The sequence below is a fragment of the Sceloporus undulatus genome, chromosome 4, assembly GCF_019175285.1.
Source record: "Sceloporus undulatus isolate JIND9_A2432 ecotype Alabama chromosome 4, SceUnd_v1.1, whole genome shotgun sequence".
Classification (NCBI taxonomy): domain Eukaryota; kingdom Metazoa; phylum Chordata; class Lepidosauria; order Squamata; family Phrynosomatidae; genus Sceloporus; species Sceloporus undulatus.
The window spans coordinates 223,237,474-223,258,046 of NC_056525.1; the positions used below are offsets into that span (position 1 = coordinate 223,237,474).

General features: G+C 43.2%; 1 protein-coding gene across 2 annotated transcripts in view; it reads right to left on the minus strand.

Moving 5' to 3' along the window:
* AZIN1 (antizyme inhibitor 1) overlaps positions 1–20,247 on the minus strand; it is a 54,371-nt gene extending 34,124 nt beyond the window's left edge. For both annotated transcript variants that reach the window (XM_042465387.1, XM_042465386.1), the window contains exons 1-2: positions 19,938–20,247; positions 3,778–3,915 (exon numbers count right to left, since the gene is read on the minus strand). The gene's annotated coding sequence lies outside the window, so the exon portion shown is untranslated. The remainder of the gene's footprint in view (positions 1–3,777; positions 3,916–19,937) is intronic.
* Between the last annotated feature and the right edge of the window lie 326 nt (positions 20,248–20,573).

Sequence of the window (20,573 nt, forward strand, 5' to 3'; positions counted from 1 at the left end):
CAAAAGGGGACTATGGAGAGCTTTGCAAGTCTGCCATGGGACTTCAAGGGCTGCAGACATAGGCAATTTCCTCAGCTGATGCAACCTCCAGAGGACTGACAAACCTCAGCACCAGATGTAATCACTTTGCATCTTGCTACAGGGACTTAGCCAAGTGCTTCTGCACCCTCCTTGCCCTTCTCCAGGCTGTGGATGGGCAGCTTCAGTGGCTCTACAGAGGGCCCAGGGTGGTGTAAATAGATTAGCGTGGCACAGTTCCGCATGCAGAATACCTGCACTACACTGGTCCATGCAGGATTGCAGCCACTCTCTGCCTCTGGCTCTCAGATGTAGGGAAGGGGCAATTTTGCTCTGTTTTTGAACAAGGGTTTTTTCCCCCAAAACCAGAAATGATAGCAGTGGGGGGGCCTTCAAAGCAATATGCATCCCACAGCTAGCACTTTGCCTGATCTGATTTAAAATATTTTATTTAAAACCGAGTTCAATGTTTTTAAACTGGATTCATTTAATATTTTAAAAGCATGCCTGCACTCATTTCTAACTTGAAACCCATGACTTCTTCAGATATTAATATTCTCTCTTTTACAAACCATAATGTATTAAGCAGGGAATGTTTGTCAGGCCCCCCACTCCACGCCACACCTTAATACCATTGGCATGGTGGTCCTGTTGTTTTTAAGTCACAGTTTCTTGTTATTTCTGAAACAGAGACCTCTGCTTTAGCATTGGCTTACTAACCCTCACATAAGGAGGCCCACCTGACTTTTTACAAGAAAAAGAAAAAGACTTTCCTCAGTCTGCAGAAGAAACTTTTCAGAGGCATCAATGAGAGCCTCCCCCCTTCATATTTCTCTGGATTCAACCTAATATAAATAAAGTTATTGGTGCCACTATCCAGGATAGTTCTTTTATATTAAGTCTGAAATAAGACTTACACATAGAAAAAAATGAAGGTTTGTCGCAATCCAATAAATAAAAGGAGGAAAGGGGAAAACCCAACTCTTAGCCATCAATTCCCCAATATTTATCTTCAGATAAACATCAGGCCATATATTAACTAATGCAAGATCTATTCCTTAAAAACCGATGTTCCATTTTCTCTGCCACATACTTCCTCGACTAGAGAGGTGTGCTCGGAAGAACAAGATGAGGCTCAGGAAACTGCAGCCCTGGAGGACAGCAACAGTTTCTCTTCTACAGATCCCAATTGAAGGTGCAGACAGGGATGGTTTTAATGGAAATTTAAACATATACTCAGAGAAGCCAACTTTAATTAATACTCTGCTCAAAGTAAGCTCATTATGTTTAATTGCCATTTTCCTCAATAAATCATTTTATAGTACAACTTTAGGGCACCTATTAATCAGCTAATACACATACACACACATCTGGGCGTGCTGAGCCTTTTCAAGCTCAGGCACACCCAAGATACAAGTATACTTGCTACTGAGCATACTGCTTGATCAAAGTTTAATTTACTAGTGATGATTAATCTAAAATATCTGTATGTGATGCATGGAGAACAAACCTTATTGCAAAATAAAAGCAAGAGCACCTTAGCACTACAGAACAAATGTTTAGATAAATTTGTGTGATGCCAAAGTGAGTAAACATTTAGATTCTTCTGAGATGGACAGCAATTCATAAGGAAAATGGTTACCAATAATAACAATTTGTCAAGACAAATTTGAAAATGTACTCAATTTTAAAGGATTCTCAATGTAGTCAGATTGTTTGGACAAGAAACACCAGTCATATCTGGCAATACAGTACTGAATAACCTGATCACATGGAGCAACTGTGCAAGTCCAAACTCATATGCTCAGGTAGCATGGCCCTAGCTTGGCAGAGTGGCCAACAACAAGAAAAAATTAAATCAGAACAAGGATGTACTAATGAACTGAGAGGGAAAAGTCACGCAGAAGGAAAGATAGTAATTTCATATTTTATCACTCTTTTGTCTAGTTCAAGATTTGTAATTCCATAGTTGAGATCCACAATATCTAAATAAGGTCCTACTCATTGTGGTGGTCCATGCACCTGTGCCAATCCTCAATCACTGGCTGCCAGTTCCTGGCAATTTTCCAGGAGACAAAGAAACAAGTGTAACCAACAGGCACAAATATGGTACTGATCCTTGGTACACTGAGGAAAATCTGCCATTCCCCTATATCAGATGACATATATAGGTCAACACATACATTAAAAGTCAAATCATTCTGGGGCCTGAAGTCCTATTGTTAGTCCCACCTAGAGAAGATCCACAGATTCAATGTTAATTTATCAACTATTATGTAAGTTCCATTGGATGAATGGCTCAATTCTACTTGGAACTAACAAAAGGATTCAGATCACACACTCAGCCCACCCGTTCTCTTTAATGGCAGCAAGTGCAGGCAACATAGCCATGTGCAAGTCATGCCACCATTGAGGAGAACAGAACTTGAGGTCACACAGAATCTGCCATCCAGAGTGTGTGTATGTGTGCCCAGAACAGAACCTGCACGGATATGAAGGGCCGACTGTATTCCTGCACTGGGATTCCCCACAGTTTGTGGGATGTGTTATAGTGAAATAACAACTTCCAGGCAGTTCATCAGACCATAGTTTTCTGATCAGGAAACCAGAGCAAGCTATTATTTGCTCAAAGAAGGAAGGGATAGTAAGAACATCTTAGGTGGAAGAGGAAGGCTGGGGAGCGATTGTGCACACTCAAACTGTTCAGATTAGCTAAATCATGCCTTGGTCATTACGTCATAGCCTTCCAAGTACACTATTCAAAGGGCTTACTTTGCAACTGAACAAGAATTCAGCATGTTTATATACAATCTTTAATCAAGGTATCACTGACAAAAATCATTAATTTCCTGTTTAAACTGAATCCTTTAACTTCTGGAAATCAAATTAGGGCACTTTATTTTCCTTATCTGTAATACATCAAAAGTATTGCTTAAGGCAGTTTTTGTTATTATACATGAAAGCAAATAAGGATTCACACACACACACATATATATATTTCCTTTTCATTACAGCATGTACAACTGAAAAGAACAAGCACGTGCCAGCTAGTCAGCTTTACTTCCTAAGTTTTGATTCCAAGTTATTCAACAACAAAAAGAATGCCCCAAATATATTATTAGCAGTCATCTGGCCAAGTCTGCTAAACCTGATTTCCTGCTGTGAAGATTTAAATTAAATGCAGCAGCTAGGCTCTTTACTCCCACTATAATTTTAAGCTAGTTTAACCGACATATAACTTTAAGCAACACAGAATCCCATAATATACAATAGTTTAATAAACAGCATGTATTTGTAAAAGCAAGTAGCAAATGCATAGGCATGCCTTGGAGGCTATGCTCTACAAGTCAGGCACTTGGTGATTTAGCAATGGTTATTTAGCAATGGTTATTTATGCATAACATATGAATAAGATTTAAATCACTTCTGAACAGTCATTATCTTCCAATTAGCACACTAATGTAAGTTACAAGTGAACATAGATGATTTATGAAAATTATGTCTTTCCATTAAGGGAAAATATGCTCCAGAAAAAGAGATGGTAGATGAGTGCAAACCACCACAGATGTTGAGAGAAATGCTAACCTGTTTTCTTGAATTACAGTCAGATTTTAATCAATCAAAAGAAAAGCAAATTATAGAAGGTATAATTGAGTTAAGTGACAAATAAAGGGTGCTACATATGCCATTTGTTTGTTTGTTCACTTTAGGTAATTTGCTCTACCCTGTATGAAATATAACAAAAACTAAAAGACTTACATGGACAAGTTAGGAGATGGAACCCTACTATCATCAGCTAGGTTCCCAAGGTGGCTCCGCGTTGAAGTCGAACTGTTCTCGATAAAGCACTTCTCCTAAACCCTCTGGATAGTTGTAAACCTGGTCAGAGAGTTTGCCCTGTGAAGAAAAAAAAATCATTATATATCCATCAGTAATAAAAGCAAATCTAGGTCCACAAAATAAGTATCTTGTACACTGACTGTGATAAACAAAATAAAAATCTGCATGTTGAGGTTGTAGCATCCCCAACAGTCACCCAAAACTCCATCTTCCCCTGCAATGTGCAGACACAGGGGAACATTCATGTATTCTGTTCACTATACTGTACTGTATTGTAAATCGCGAAATCTAGTTAGGTTCTGAGGCAAAAGAGAAAGGCAAAGTCAACAAATTAAGGTAAGTGATGAACTTATTTGCATATTTTTGTAGTACAACAAGATCAAACAAGTTTAGTTTAAAAATGAAGAGATGATTACAGTGCGCCCCTGTTTTACATGGTGGATCCGTTCGACCTCCCCACATAAAACAAAAAGTGCGTATGCTCGAGTCCTATTACAAGTAATGGGGCTCATGTTTGCGGCAGCGTGCACACATCACGGGCACACACGCTATTATTTCTTCCGGTGTATGGTGCCAGAAAAAGCACCAATGCTTTCAGCATATGCTGAAAGCAGCGTACAATGCACCCATATATAATGCGGGAGCACTGTATTTAAAATGGAGCTATGCTACAGCAGTAATACTCCCCAAAGGACACAGTGTTAAATTCCAAATGAAATGGCATTCAGTAACGCTTGTAAAAACATTATATTATCATGGCTACAAAACTTACAGAATGCAGGAAATTTAGTAGATGCACTATTTTTGTAACTAGTGAATGATGGAAACATACTAATATCAAGTTAAATTACTTTTTTGAGGCACAAACTGGATTACAAAAACTATAGTAGACTAAATATCATTTACAATTTTTTTTAAAACATACTGTATGTTAACACTTGCTGACAGTGGAAAACCTGAGTTCTAGCCATAATACTGCTTGGTGTGAACAGAGATCACTTTTATCAACAAGCATATGCCATGTAGAGAACTGTATCTATCACAGATTGTAGCATAAATAGTGACATTGATACAGAATGTATAATCCAGGTCTTTCAATGGGAATCATTAAAATCTTACTGATATAAAACTTCACAAAGATTAAAATAATCCAAGATGTAGGCATTAATTCCCTATCCTTTTTGAATTAGCAGGTCTAAAAAGGCAAATATATTCTAGTTAGAGCCAGAGAGAAAACTGGTTAAAATTGATTAATAAGAGCTGGTCTACCCTATACATTTATATTCATATATCCCCCCCCCCTTTCAATTATTTCCCGATTACTTTCTTTTCTAGAGAGCTGCTCTGTTTCTCAGAAAATCAAGGACTAGAAAGGCAGGAGCCCTTTCTCACTTCTTGTTATCACTTATGTAGATGGGAAATAAACCAACAATCTGTTCTAACCCCAAAGAGCATAAAGAAAATAGGTCCTATTTTCCATTTTCCCTACCCAAGTCAACACACACACACACACACACACACACACACACACACACACACACAGACAGGCATTTATGAGGACTGGATTACTTTCATGCCTCGATGCCAAGCCCAACAAAAGACTTCACTGAACTATGCAGAAAATTTTATATAGTCATCCAAATACACTTCTAAAAAGGGTTTCAGCTGGTGTCTCTGAGGAATGCAACAAGAATTAAAAGAAGCAAAGGATAAAGTTCATTCATTTGCTTTGTATACGCTATGACCTCTGGCAAAAGTGATTGTGGGACATACCTACTGTTCTTTTATATTCTCTTTTCTCCAAACTGTGGAACTACCCACCAACCTCCACCTTCACCACTGTAAACAATTTCCAGATCAAAAGCCATCTTATAAATTTACAGCGCTATATACATAACTTTCTTAAAAATAGAGTAGCATACCTTCTTAAAAGACTAAGAACTATAAATGATAAATACAAAGTACAGTGTCCAGATCATAAGAACTAAAGACCCAGTCACATGAGGAAAGGTAAAAAATGCTGGGCATGTTTAGCCTGGGAAAGAGGTGGTATGATAGCTGTCTCTAAATATCTGAAGTCATGTCAGAGAGAATAAATTTGTTTTATGCACATCTTGAGAGCAGAATATTAATTAATAGGGTTAGGCTAAACATAAGGAAGAATTTCCTGAAGATGTAAGCTATTAGGCAGTGGAATGCCTTGGAAGAAAATGGACTCCCAATGGGTTATCTTTTAGGAATGTTACACCAACTGGTCTCTGTGATGGAGTCATTGGGCAGACTTGGGTTAATGACAGTCAATCCAAATTCGGGCTGACTGTGAGTGAGGGACTACCAAGGAAGGAGTAGCTATAAAAGGGAGGAATGAGTGACTGGTAAGTCAGTTAAGGAGTTAAGTTCAGTTGAGTTCAGCTCAAGAGAGTTCAGTGCAGAGGTTGAGGGAGTTGAAGCGAACTGAAAGGAATTGAGTTGAGAGAAGTATACTTAATGGGAGAGAAAGTGTATTGGAGATTGAAAAGAGGAAACTGAAATGCCTGCAACTTTAATATTTATGTAACTATATCACCTTGGAACTATTCTACCTACCTAGGCTACATTCTTAAATGTTATTCAATGAAGTCAATGCTTATTTATTACAACAGAAGCCTCTGCCTGTGTGAATTCTAAATCATATAGGGACATATAAACACACTACTGAAGATATTAAACTTGTAAGGGGAAGACACTTGGGACCGTAGCCCTTATACATTAAGGGAAAGTGTATAAAGGATGGATGTTGGGCAGGTGTCATTGACAAGGGAGCTTGGATAAGGAAAAGGTAAAAGGTAACCTCAAGGCATAGAAAGGAGGTCAAGAGCGGCAGTCTCCTGTACTGGTATTGGGCTGGACTAGTTGATCTTTGACATCCCTCTCAGCTGTTATTACTCTATGAAAAATACTATAGCATTGATGAACTGGACTGTAATGCATAGCTGTAGACACATTTAAATCAAGGGTGGGGAACCTCAGGCCATGGATCCAAACCTGGTCCTCCCTAAATGGCAACATCCCTTCCCGTACACTGAAATTTGATAGTTTACCAGCTTCTGGACAGACTGCTTTTTTCATTCTAAAAAGCTGAAATGCCTTTCTCAAGGTTTAATTACTGGCAGTAGGAACTTTACACAAAAATGCTAGTAATTTGGTCTTGTCCATTTGCCTTTGGTCACACACCCATGACTGGCATGCAGTCTCTATGTTGAATTCACCTCTCCTGTGAATTCCCAGCTTGATTCATATGCAAGTATTTTAGTTATGTGGATTGAAGCAGCAGAAAGAACTGTCTTTATTTAAAATTGGAGATAAGGTGACAAACATTATATTATGGGGAAGTAGTATCCAGAGTCAAAACTAAATATTACTTACCCTTAACATAAAGTTTGCCATCTTATCTCCAATTTTAAATAAAGGCAGTACTTTCTGCTGCTTTAATCCACATAACCAAAATACTTACCTATAAATCAAGCTGGGAAACTTCTTTCATTTTTTACTAGCTTAGGCTGATAATATCAAAACCAGTTTGAGCATTGGGCGATCTCTGGGCACAATGGTTTGAATCCCCGCTCAGCCATGGAAACCTACTGGGTGACCTTGAGAACATCACTCTGTCTCAGCCTCAGAGGAAAGCAAAGACAACCTGCCTCTGAACAAAATTGGCCAAGAAAACTCCATGACAGGTATCCCTTATGGTTGCCGCAAGTCAGAAATGAACTAACAACAAAGTATTAGATCAGTTGAAGAGATGACTAATATAAAGCTGCTTTGTTAAAATCAGACTGTTGCTCCATCTAGGCCAGTAGTCCACCTTTCTGGCTGACAGTTGTTCTTCCACTGTCTTAAGCAAAAGGACCTAAAACCAGGGGCCCTATTAACTGGCAATCCAGGGACCTTCTCTATGGAAACAAGCACTTTGCTACTGAACTAATGGCTTTCCAATTTCTTAGATTGTCTTCATACCCCAATATTAAGGACACTTGAAAATACAGTACTCCCATGCATTTTGTCACTTCACTTGTATATATCGTATATACAATAAGCTTCAGATCTACCGTAACCATTCATGTAAGTGTATTTTAATACTTTTTGAGGACCCAACAATAGATAGTGCTATGGGGTAAGACTGTATAGGTAAAATTTTACTGTTTATGGGTTTTTGCAACATACAATAATAGATAGATGAGCAAAGATAAATGAGCAACAAAATGAAACAGCGCAAAGAGCTAAAAACTTTCAACAAATTCTTAAATGAAAGGAAGACTAAAGAGGTTTCACCTGATTTTGAACTGTAGGGAGTATTATCAGCATAAGCTGAAAGATGCTCTCATATTCACCTATGACAATGATGGATTCAAGAATATTACCAAACAACAGTCCTCCTTTTTGAGGAAGTGCAACCCCCTTCAGAATAGGGCACAGCACTCAGCCAGACAGAAAAACAATCCACAAACAGCACTTCTACCTTGCCTGGATTGACTCTCATTGGGTCCATTCTCCTATGCAGCCACTGATTCAAAACAACAAACGCTTAACTGCTATCAGATAAAAGAATGTCATACAGCGGTTTCACCCACATACTGTAGCCAACAACTTTGGGTGACTTGTCACAGTTTATTGTAAGATCTAGGAAGCAAAAGGGAGCCTGAAGAACCCTGTAGAATAACCACTATAGGGCAGAGTAATAAGCTTCCAGCACTACCTTCAATGGAGGAAAAGGCTATCAATAGCTATTACTCATGCTGGCTATATATTACTACCAGTAATAGAATGGTAATATGCTTCTATAGAGCAATTGCTAAAGAACACAAGTGTGAGGGTAATTTTACATTCATGTCGTTTCTGCACTTCTAACATATATACAATGATCATGTATATATGTAGTGGTATGTAGTATCTATGTATGTGGTATGCAGTAACCACACTGCAGTAATACTGTAAAACACAGGATACATAATTCAAAGTGCTATAGTAAAATATATATCCCAAGGTTGTGAAGGTCTGAGAGAGCACATTCCACATTTGTCTGCTCCCTGTCTATCATTTGTGGAACAATTTTCCATCTACTACTTGCTTATTTCACTGCAACAGAGGTTGTCAAGACCAGAGGAAGCATATGGACATAGTTTGGGGATATATAGTTCACTATAGCACTTTGGATTATGTGTTTTGTGTTGTACAGATTACTGCAATGTGGTAACTACATATAAATACAGTATATTATCATTGTATATATGTTAAAGTTGTGGTTTTAATCCTTTGGTACATTGTTATGATATAGTTAATTATATTGTCAGTTTCCCCCCACAATTCTTTCTGTGTTTGTTGTGAAAGCCTTCTGTTGTGTGTTCTGTTTCTGCATTTCTTCAGTTGGTGACAACAGAATGCTGACTAGATCAGCTTTTGACGTTTTCTGTGGCTCTTCTTATGTAGTGTCTATCCAAAACTGTATCTCCCTATATGAGCCTGCCCATGTTTTAAGATCCTTGGGGAAGGATCTTTTCTTGGTCCCACTATCACAGGCACAAATGGCAGTATAGTAATAATATAATGATAATAATTTATTTATATTTTCCCACCTAACCCAGATGGATCGAGGCGGGATTACAGTCTGCTAAAACACATACATCAGTAATAAAATACATATAAAAATACATCCATAAAAATACAATTAATCTTAAAAGCTAACTCATCAAGTGACAATGCAATAGATTCATAGAATGGCCTGAAGGTGTCTCTTACATAAGGTCAGGTGGTTAAGCTCGCCGGAAGAGATCTGTCTTAAGTGCCCTCTTAAACATCTCCAAGGAGGTACAGTAATAAGATGGATCTCTTCTGGAAGATCGTTCCACAATTTCGGAGCAGTTGCTGTAAAGGCTCTCTGGGAAGTCGATATAAGCCTAGTTGATTGATGTTCTAACACATTCTTCCCAGTTATTCTGAGAGTGTGGGGCAGATTGTGTTGGGAGGTGTTCCCGCAAGTAACTATGGCCCAAGCCATGTAGGGCTTTAAAGGTAATAACCAACACCTTGTATTACACCCAGAAGCTAATCAGCAGGTAGTGAAGAGATTTTAGGACAGGTATTATATGGTCAAACCTGGACAAACCAGCGACCAATCTGTCTGCCACATTTTGAACCAGTTGAAACTTCCAAACTTGGTACAAGGGTAGCCCCATGTAGAGCACGTTACAGAAATCAAGATGAGAGATTACCAGTGTGTGTACCACTGCTTCCAGTCCAGGCAGGGGCGCAGTTGGCATATCAACCAAAGTGGGTACCAAGCACTCCTGGCCGTCGCATCCACTTGAGATGACAATTGTAGCGACGAGTCCAGGAGTACATCCAAACTGCAAACTTCATCCTTTAGGGCAGGGGTAGGCAACCTTTTGGAGCCGGGGGCCGGGTTGGTGTCCTTCAGACAAGTCAGGGGGCCGAAGCCGGGGGGTGGAGCTTCCACTCTCTGGGGCGGAGCCACCCTCCGGGGCGGAGCCTCCACCGAAGCCCTGCAAGGAGGAGGAGGCGTGTGCCCGCCCTCTCCTCCTCGGTCCCTTTCTGGGCAAACACCCCCAACCTGCATTCCAAAACACACACAACAGCACAGTTGTGCATTTCACATGGCTTTACTTAACATGGCCTCTTGCATATTTCAGAGGCTTATTCCATAATCAAGCCCCTTGGGTTTAACATGGCTATGCATATTGAACATGTCAAGGTGGTTTCACCGTTCTTGGACCAAGTGTACTTCTCAGAAGTGTGTACTTGGTCAAGGGACTTTGTTTTTTCTTCACTGCGCATGAGTTTGTAAAAATCACAGCAACTTACATTGGCCTTGCCTCAGAGGCTTTCTGATATCAATATCACCATTAAAGAACCAAAAACACACAGAAAAGGCACTTTGGAAAGTCTCACTCTCTTGGCTTCAGAAACAGTGCGTGCATGCCTCTCAAGCTGACTCATATCATCATCATCATCATCATCACCACCACCACCACACTATCATTGTCAAAGCAAGGGAGACTTGTTAGCATTAGAAGCACACAAAAGACACTTTGCAAGGTCACACTCTCTCAGCTTCTGAAACAGTAGTTGCATGCTTCTCAAGCTGACTCATCATCACCACACTATCATTGTCAAAGCAAGGGAGACTTGTTAGCATTAAAAGCACACAAAACACACTTTGGAAGGTGACACTCTCTTGGCTTCAGAAACAGTGCCTCCATGCCTCTCAAGCTGTCTTATATCATCATCATCAATATCATCATCATCACATTATCATTGTCAAAGCAGGGAGACTTGTTAGCAATTAAAAAAGAATGCAAAATAAAACAACAACAAAAAGACCCATGTGGCCTCTGGCCACTCACCACCTTCTCCTCTTCCTCCTCCTGCTCTTCCTCCCTCCTCTTCCTCCTTCTGCTGCCCCCATCTCCTCTTCCTCCTCCTGCTCTTCCTCCCTCCTCTTCCTCCTCCTGCTGCCCCCATCTCCTCTTCCTCCTGCTGCCTCCTCCTGCTCTTCTTCCCTCCTCTTCTTTCTTCTCCTCCCCCTCCTCCATGTGCCGCAGGACGGAGGAGACAGAGGAAGAGGTGGGCAGCGCAGAGCCCCGCGGGGAGGGCCGCGCGGGGCTGCGCAGAGCCCCGCAGGGAGGCGGGGAAGGCCCCGCGGGGGCCGCGCAGAGCCCCGCGGGGAGGCGGGGAGGGCCGCGCAGCACCCCGCAGAGCCCCACAGGGAGGCGGGGAGGGCTGCACGGGGCTGTGCAGAGCCCCGTGGGGAGGCGGGGGAAGGCCGCGCGGAGCCCCGCGGGGAGGCAGGGAGGGCCGCGCCGGCCTTCAACCTTTGCCTCCTCCGCGCCAGGCCGCGCAGCCCTCCTCTTCCTCCTCCGCTGCCATTTTGGTTTTTAAAATGGCGGCAAAGTCTTGCGCAACCTTTCCCGTCCTGGGAAAGGTCACGCAAGACTTCGGCCGCCATTTTGAAAAATAAAATGGCGCCCGGAGCGGCGCGGAATCGGCGGCAGGACTGCGCGGGGGCCGGCAGAAAGGCCTCGGCGGGCCGGATCCGGCCCGCGGGCCGTAGGTTGCCGACCCCTGCTTTAGGGGAAGTGTGACCCCATCCAAGACAGGTTGACAAATCTCCATCCCCAGATTTAAGGAACTTATCACAAGTACCTCTATTTTCTCTGGATTCAGCTTGAGTTTGCTTTCCCTCATCCAGCCCATTATCGACTCAAGACAGGCATTTAGAGAGATGTCATCCTTAGTCACTGCAGCAGCCGGAGACATAGAAAAATAAATTTGGGTGTCATCAGCGTACCCCATGTCTACAAATGACCTCGCCCAACGGCTTCATGTAAATGTATGATGGGGGAGTCTTCTCAGTAGCTGCTCCCAAGCTGTGAAGACTAGGTCAACTCCTTTCCTGCTCTCCTTTATTTGAAATGCTTTATTTGAAAAAAGCATTTGGTGACTGAGTGGCTATGTGGAAAAGGTTTTAATGGTGTGTGTTGCATTTTATTGTTCCTGTCATGGCTCTAAATTATATTGATTTAAAGAACTGATGTTTTCATATGGCAGCTTAACTGTTTTTAACTTTTCTACTACTGTACCTCATTTAAATTTGTTGTGAACTGCATTGTGTTCCATTTAGTATTCACAGCTATTGGGAAGTCTAAGGTCCAAAACACACTGCAGTAATCATAGAATCATAGAGTTGGAAGAGACCACTAGGGCCATCCAGTCCAACCCCCTGCCATGCAGGAAATCCAAATCAGTTCGACCGCTTTAACTGCCCTGGCTCAATGCTAGTTTTGGGAACTGTAGTTTTGTGAGACATTTAGCCTTCCCTATCAAAAAGCTCTGGTGCAAAAATAAACTACACTTCCCATGATTCCCTAGCACTGAGCCAGGGCAGTTAAAGCTGTCTCAAGCTAGATTATTTTTGTGGTGTGCTTTAGACCTAAGAGAAGCAAAACAAACAAACCCTATTCTCTTGTCCTATTGCCAGCACAGGTCATCCCACTGAGAGTTCACCCACTAGTATAATTTCTGTTTCAAAAACAGGTCTTAAGCCAATTTAAAAATAACCTAGAAAATCAATTGCATTCAAGAACTGCCTAGAGGTGATTAGCAACCACTTTCTTGGGCACCTCACCCAATATAATTTAAGGTAATGTTTTCATATAGGATTCACAAACAGACCTATAGAGGAAATATTAAACAGTTGTCAAGCAAGCATGGTATTTTCTAAAACAAATGCTTCCAGTAGATAATGTACATCATCTTTAACAGTATTAAAAATTATTCTGTGTACAAGTACACAATGTAGCAATACTGGAAGCCAACCTGTTTCTAAGATCACAGAGAACGAGTTTCCATGGAACCAGAGCACCTGAGACTTCCAGTTCTTCCTACTGTTCCCCCCTCCCTAATTTCACTCGTCTTCTATACTGCACAATTCAACATATAAAACTTAAGAGCCACTAAACTCAATAAAAGGCAGACTTCTTTGCACTCTGTTCCATAGTTATTCTGAGTTAATGAATAACCTACTATATGTTTTATTGTTGTATTTATATTTTCAAGAGCTTGAACACCATCCAAAACACTTTGGTTAGTGGGTGGTTTAAGAAGTTTGATAGAAGTTTGTGTCCGTGTGTATGTATGTAGGTGCCTTCAAGTCTCTTGTCTTAACATTTATTTATGAAGCAGCATTTTCATGCCAAAAGAAACAAATGTAATGGCAATCATGCAGTCCTCTAGAAAATGCATTGTACTTAACATTTAAAGTACTCTTAGGTTGCATCTACGCTGCAGAAATAATGCAGTTTGACACCACTTTAACTGCCATGAATCTGCACTAATTCTGGGATTTGTAGTTCAGTGAGATATTTATCCTTCCGTGTCAAAGAGTTCTGGTGCCTCCACCAAACTACACATCTTAGAATTCCATAGCATTGTGCCATGGAAGTTCAAGTACAGTAATGTCAAACTGTTGGGAGATTTTTCAGTCAACCTTTATTAGGCATTTTGCATTCTCTTTCCCTCTCCTTAGATATAGATTTCCTGCATGCAAAAGTTCCTTGCCTTCCCCTTTCAAATTAAACATATGACTTAGGTCACTCCCTCTTTGGGACTATCAGGCATTCTCTCAATGATTTTCAACTGAGCTGCTGTGTTTCCATCTTCCTGCTCTCTCAACTTGCTTTGAAAAGATGGTGAGATAAATATTTCTTTTACCTGAACTGTTGACTATCTATGTAAATATAGATTAAAGTCATCAGTAAACTTTTGTTCTTAAACTACAAACTACCTGTTTCTTGTTTTTTGGAGTCCGTCTCAATTCTTAGGAAAACATAGTTGGACATGAGCACATTTTTCCTACCCTGCTAATTTTAAAGCTAAATTCTAACAAGCTTGGCTTTGATATCTTGGTATTTAAAAGTTTTTGTTTCCTAGCAAAGGCTGAACCTTTAGGAAACTTAAATTACCCCACACAAACTGCTTTACTTTTACAGTGTAGCAGCAGCTTAAGACTCTTTGTAGCCTTCCAAAATAGTATACAAGTTAAAGAGATACAAGTTCAGTGCTATTCAATAAGCAGCGTTTATTGTATACTATTGTGGTTTTCCTTTTCTTCCTTTGTTTCAAATGGTGTGAAGTTCAGCACAGTAGCATCTTATCCGAATACATGGGCTTCACATTTCATCCCATATACCTGAACACTGCCCTTGGAGAGGAGCCCCAAAACGAGGCAGGCAGATTAGTTACGCACCCACCTTCCCACATAGCTAAACTTGCTGGGTGCTCTCAGAATCCCAATGAAAAGAAACCTCCATTGTGTGCCAGTTTATTTAGCGCACAATTGTTGCCTTCTTCCCTCCCCACCCACGGCTGCTGGAAGCTGTGAGGCTTGATGTAGTAGTAGCTATCGGCATCCCCTTTGGAGGGAGAGGCCAATGTTCCCGCTGTGGGCGACAGATGCCCTCTTACTGTGCTGTAACTGGGCAGACAAGGGAGAGAAGAGGATGCCAGCAATGCTGTATTGGGGGGGGGGATGCTGTGTCGCAAGCCACAGCAGCATTGTTCACACCATGACGGGAAGCAAAGAACTAGACAGGACCAGTCCAGACTGGAACAGACCCTCCTCCTCTTCCAGCACCATTATTCACTCCCGAACTCTGTTAAGATGCCACCGCCCACAGCGCAAGGCTAGTGAAGAGCGCTTGCAGCTGGTAACTCATTCATGTGCAGAGGGGGACACATCATCATTGCCAAACAGGACTGTGACGCTGGAGCAGAAGCTAACTAAACTGGAGCCTGAAATGACAGGGTTCCTCTGGAAGGAGTCCTGGCAAGCAACACTGACAAGAAATGTGCTTCATTGATTAGTCTGCTTCAGGGGACAAAGCGCTGAAGACCTTTTTTAAACAGACTCCACACCTTCAGTAGCACTTCTGTGGAATGCGAACTATGCAGCTCACCACACTTGGCAAATGTAATAGTAAAGGATGTAAAGGAGGAGGTCCACTCTCAGCTCTCTAAGTGAACATTTCATAGACATTTAAACCTCCGATTGCCCCCTGCTTTCCTGACAAATCTATCAAAGGCAATAACCACATATTTATTTGGTAATGATTGGCCACTGCTTTGTACTCAGAAGGGCTCAACTATGACTAAAATTGCCATACCATCACTAGTTCAAAGAATGCTACCACAAAATTTTATAGCAGGCATTCTAAATTGAGTTTTAGACTAAACATACCAAACTGTGTATGAGTGCATAAATACGAAGTGGCAGGAATGCCACATTAAATGTGGTGGTCAAGGTCCTGTTTTTATGCATGCAAAACTGAACAACTCAATTTAATCCTTCCCCATTGTTTTCCCAACTAACAGAAGGTAAGTATATGTCAGTTGTTTGTAATCCCAGGGGCTCAGACTGGCATTCCCATGGCTCACATTTTATTTCTAGCACATAAAATATGCTATAGAAAAAGCAACTTGTCCAGTGATGAGTAGATGCCTCTATGATAAGAAATCCAACTGACTTCCAGTATCTCAAGACAGACGCACTCAAACTGATATAAAACAGCTTATTTTCTAGGCACCACAGTTGTAGCAGATAGGCAGACACTACTGTATCTAGGTTCCCCCAGCCCAAAACATAAAGAAATAATAATAATTATTATTTATTTGTAGCCCACCTTTTCACGAGGAATCAAGGTGGGTTACAACATCAGAAAAACAATAAAACAATACACATCAATGTCAATTACAGTTTAAAACTAATCCCCTTCCCATCCTAATCATAAAAACAAAACAATATGAAATAGATTACAATGTAGGCTTTAAAATTATAATGGAAGATATCAAGTAGTGTGGCTTGGACTAGTGCTGAGAACAGAGAGAAGGTGATTTATTGTCATGATGTGAAACTGTTGATGCTTCATATGCTTTAGGCTCCAATGCTACAGTCTTATTTGGAAATAAGTAATGTTAAACTCACTGGAGCTTACTCCTGAATAGACATCATAAAACTGCATTGTTAACCAATCTGTCACTCGCTCCAAGTGGATTTTCTGAACTTTCTCCATGCATACTTAGGAACAAATGCCCATAGATGACTGACGGCATAAAACAAAGGGCTTACATCTGCTCTGGATTAATTAAAGCACAATACAAACTGAGCTCTTGTTTAGCTTAGAGGAGAGGCTATTAGGAGATGGGACTGCTGTCTTTCTGTATTTGGAAGGCTATGGCAAAAAATAGAACTCAGAACAGTATTTTCAAATTATGAGGGAAAGGATTTAGACGGGACACCAGAGAGAACTTTTCTTTGGTGCAAGATCTGTGGGTTGAGAAGAGAACAAACTCTACATCTTTGAACAGATACTTTATGGCCACCTGTCAAGAATATATTAGAACATTTCCTCCAGTGGCAGGGAGTTTGTCTAAATGGCCATTGAGGCCCTGACTATCTCCCAAATGATCATCAAAAGATGGGTCTCTCTTAGAGTGCAACTATTAAGCAACTAGGGACAGGGAGGCCTGTTTTACTGACTCCATTCCTTGACATGCCACACGATTCAGTCTGAGGAACAGACAGTAGCTGCATGAACTCCTTTCTAATGAGGAACAAAAACTGCCTGACCTTTGATCAAAAGGAGAGAGGCAGCAGGGCTGGTGTCACATCATGCACCCAACTACCGTAACATCGCCAACCATTCAGAAAATCAAGAAAACTTTACACACAATCAATCGATGCAAGATCCTCATAGCTAAACCATGCGAGATAGTCAAAGACATAGCCATGTTTAGTCTGGAAAATCAGCATGCAAAGGGATCTTGCAGCACCTTTGAGACTAACAAAATGCATCTGATGAAGTAGGCTCTAGTTTAGGAAAGCTCATGCTACCAACTTCTGCAAGATCCCTTGCATGTCAGATATGCATCTCCCAGGTGTGAAAATACCTGGGCTCTTCCTCTACACTCCCATATACACAGAGACAGCTGTTGCAAAATCACATCCATCTGCTCCTTGCAGATACCGTCCAGAAACATGAAAAGAAAAAAACACTCAGGTCCATGGGTGGCCTTTCTGTGCTCACAAGACCCAGGAAGAGGGAAAGCTCTGTGTTAGTGCTGTACAACAACACAATCCACGCTAGGCAGTCACACAACTCAACACACACACAGAGAGCGTCTGAAAAAGAAGTCTGCCATGTCACCAGCCCTGCCTCCCTTTACAGCCACCAAACCAGGCTTTGACTGTCCATAGTCAGGTTTCAAGGAGGATTTCCTTATTGGGGAAGACCTGCCTGACAGAAACAGGGGCTGGGGCTGATCAAGAGGAGGAGGAGGAGGAGGAGGAGGGCTGGCCGCTGCCAAGGGAGTTCAAAATGGGGGGAGGAGGCAGGATGGTCAATGTCTTCCTTTCTCAGGAGAACAGGTCCTACATCTCCACCTTTTCTGTCCAGGAGGAACTCCAAAACACCTCCATTTTGAGCATGACTAAGCAGCCTGAATTTAGCTTTGTGTCTTTAAGCTTTTCTTTTGCAATGCCCTCCATTTCGCAGCCCCTCGTCCTCCTTTATTATTCTTCCATTATTGATGTGTGTGTGTGTGTGTGTATGTATCTATCTATCTATCTATCTATCTATCAGTAGGCAGCCTTCCCCCCAAAACTGGGACTCCAGCAGCAGCTTAAAAGCCGAGTGCAGTTAAACTCCTTTGCAGTCAGGAGATTGGCCTCCTTGGCCTGTCCTCCATTTCCGTCCAGGAGGGGCTTCCAAGCGTCCTCCATTTCGGGCTCGGCTCAGAAAGGCCGACATCCCCGAGAGTGTCCCCTTCTCCTGACTGAGGCAGCAGCCGCAGGAACAGCCTCCCGCTCCCCTCCGTCCCCAGGGAGCCGCCATGTTCGGCCAGGCCCCGAGCCCCCTCCGCCCTCCCCGGCGCCCCCGGGCCTCCCCTCCGTCGCCTGGGGCACCCTCCGCCTCCTCCTCCGGCGGAAGGGGGCGCCAGGCCCGGAGGAGGAGGAGGAGGAAGCAGGCCCCTTCTTCGCCCTCGGAGGCGGCCGCCATGTTGGGCCACAAGCGAGACACACAGGCGCCACATTGCCTTGTGTTTTGGGGGGAGCCTGAGAATAAGGGGATGGGAGACTTAACGACAAGGCTTTATCCGCATTGGGGGAATAATCCGATATGAAACCGCTTTCGCCGGCTCCATGCTCTGGAATTCTGGGAAGGGTAGTTGGTTGGGGCCCCTCCCAGAAGCCCGGAGCCTGGAGCCGGTGAAAGCGGTGTCTAAGACTGACCGAGTCCCGCCATCTGGCCTCCTGCTCCCTCCCGCCTTCCCTCGCACTGGTCCCTTCCTCCTCGTCATGATGCGGCCTCTGATGGATCCTCTTGGCCGCAGAGCCAAGTGCAGCCATGTCCCAGAGGCCCCGAACAGGCCAGCCATACAAGGGGGACATATCCAGGGGGTAACCATGTTGGCCAAAGTACAACAACACCCAAAATCCACACAACAGTCATATTGTATTGCGCCAACTCACTGCCACTACACACAGCAAACATACCCCGGGGAGCAGCCATCCATGTTGGCCAAAGGACAACCACCTCCAAAACCCACCCAACAGCGGCAGCTTTACTGGGCCAAGCGCACTCACAGGGGAGACCTATCAGAGCACACCTTTACCTTGATATCAGCACTTGTGGCTTTTCTTTTTGTCATGCCCTCAGTTTTTCTTGAATGCCTCACATTGTGTGTGAGGACTTGTGCAATAAACATTGTGTGGTGCCACACGGGAAAGTACAAGAGCCTTCCAAATCCCCCCAACAGGAACCAACACCCCCCCCCACATACACATACACATACACACACAGACACAGGGGAGACATGCCCAGGGGCAGGAGGTACTCAAACAAAGGACAGCACTTACCTGTAGGGAAACCATTCTTGCCCATAGGGAAACATAGGAAGCATCTGCAGCATTCCCCTATGGGCATGTATACCCCAATGTTTCCCTGTAGACATATTCCCCAATGTATCCCTGTGGGCAAGCATTCCCCATCTATATAGTCTCTCCCTATGGGCAAATATTATTAATAATAATAATAATAATAATAACAATAATAATATTCCTCAATCTTTCTCTAAGGACAAGCTTTGCCCAATGTTTCTTTATGAGCAAGCATTTCCCCATGTATTCCTATGGGCAAATATCTCCCTATGCTTCCCTATGGGCAAACATTCCCAATGTATCCTTACAGGCAGGTATTCCTCCATGTATGAGCAAGCATTCTCCAATGATTCTCTATGGGCCCCACAACAAACTCCAGCTCCCAGAATTCCATAGCCTTGAGCCAGAAAAGACTTAAAGCGGTGCCAAACCGGGTTCTCTCTCCTTTGTGGGGGCTGCCTGCCTGCCTGCCTGCCTGCCTGCCTGGGTCCCCCGCCGCCGCCGCCGCCTCCCCTCGGCCTTTTCGGAAGGGCCCTTCTCCCTCCCTGCCTCCCTCGATTCCCTCGTAAAAGCAGAGCCAGGGACTCACGTGGGACAACGGCCCGAAAGATTTGGTAAATCGTCTTCTCTTTTTAGGCGGAATTTTTAAAGAGTGATGTGGGAACCTACAGCAGAAATACAGGCGGCGGCAGAGGCGCCTTCCTGGGCCATAGGCTGCGGGAGCGGCCGGCAAAAGGGCGCCAAGTCGCGCCGAGGAGGGAGAGCACAAGCCGGGGAAAGAAGCGAGGAAAAGGAAGCGAGGAAAAGGGCGGCGGCGGCGGCGGCGGAGGCGGTGGGTGGCCAGAGAGGCGAGAGGCGCCGCAAAGGAACCAGCGAGAAAGAGGCGAGAGAGAAAAATGGCCAAGAAAGAGGAAGAGGGGCTGCAGGCCGGGCTTTTATAGGAGAGGGCGGGAGGGAGGAGGGGCCACGCGCTATACGTCACCGGCGCGCCCCGCCCACCGGCCCACCGCTTCTAACGTCAGGAGGGCAAATGGCCTCCGGGTCTGAGGGGCGCAGTGCGCATGCGCAGAGGAAGGCGGCGCGGGCGGGCGCAAAGGCCAGGGATGCAGGGCAAACGTCTTCTTTGCCTCAGAGCATAAGGCTCTGGGGAAGAAGAGAGGGCATGACCAAAGTCAAAGCTAAAAACGCTCATCTAAATGTGTACCTTTATGTTTCTTGAGTCTGA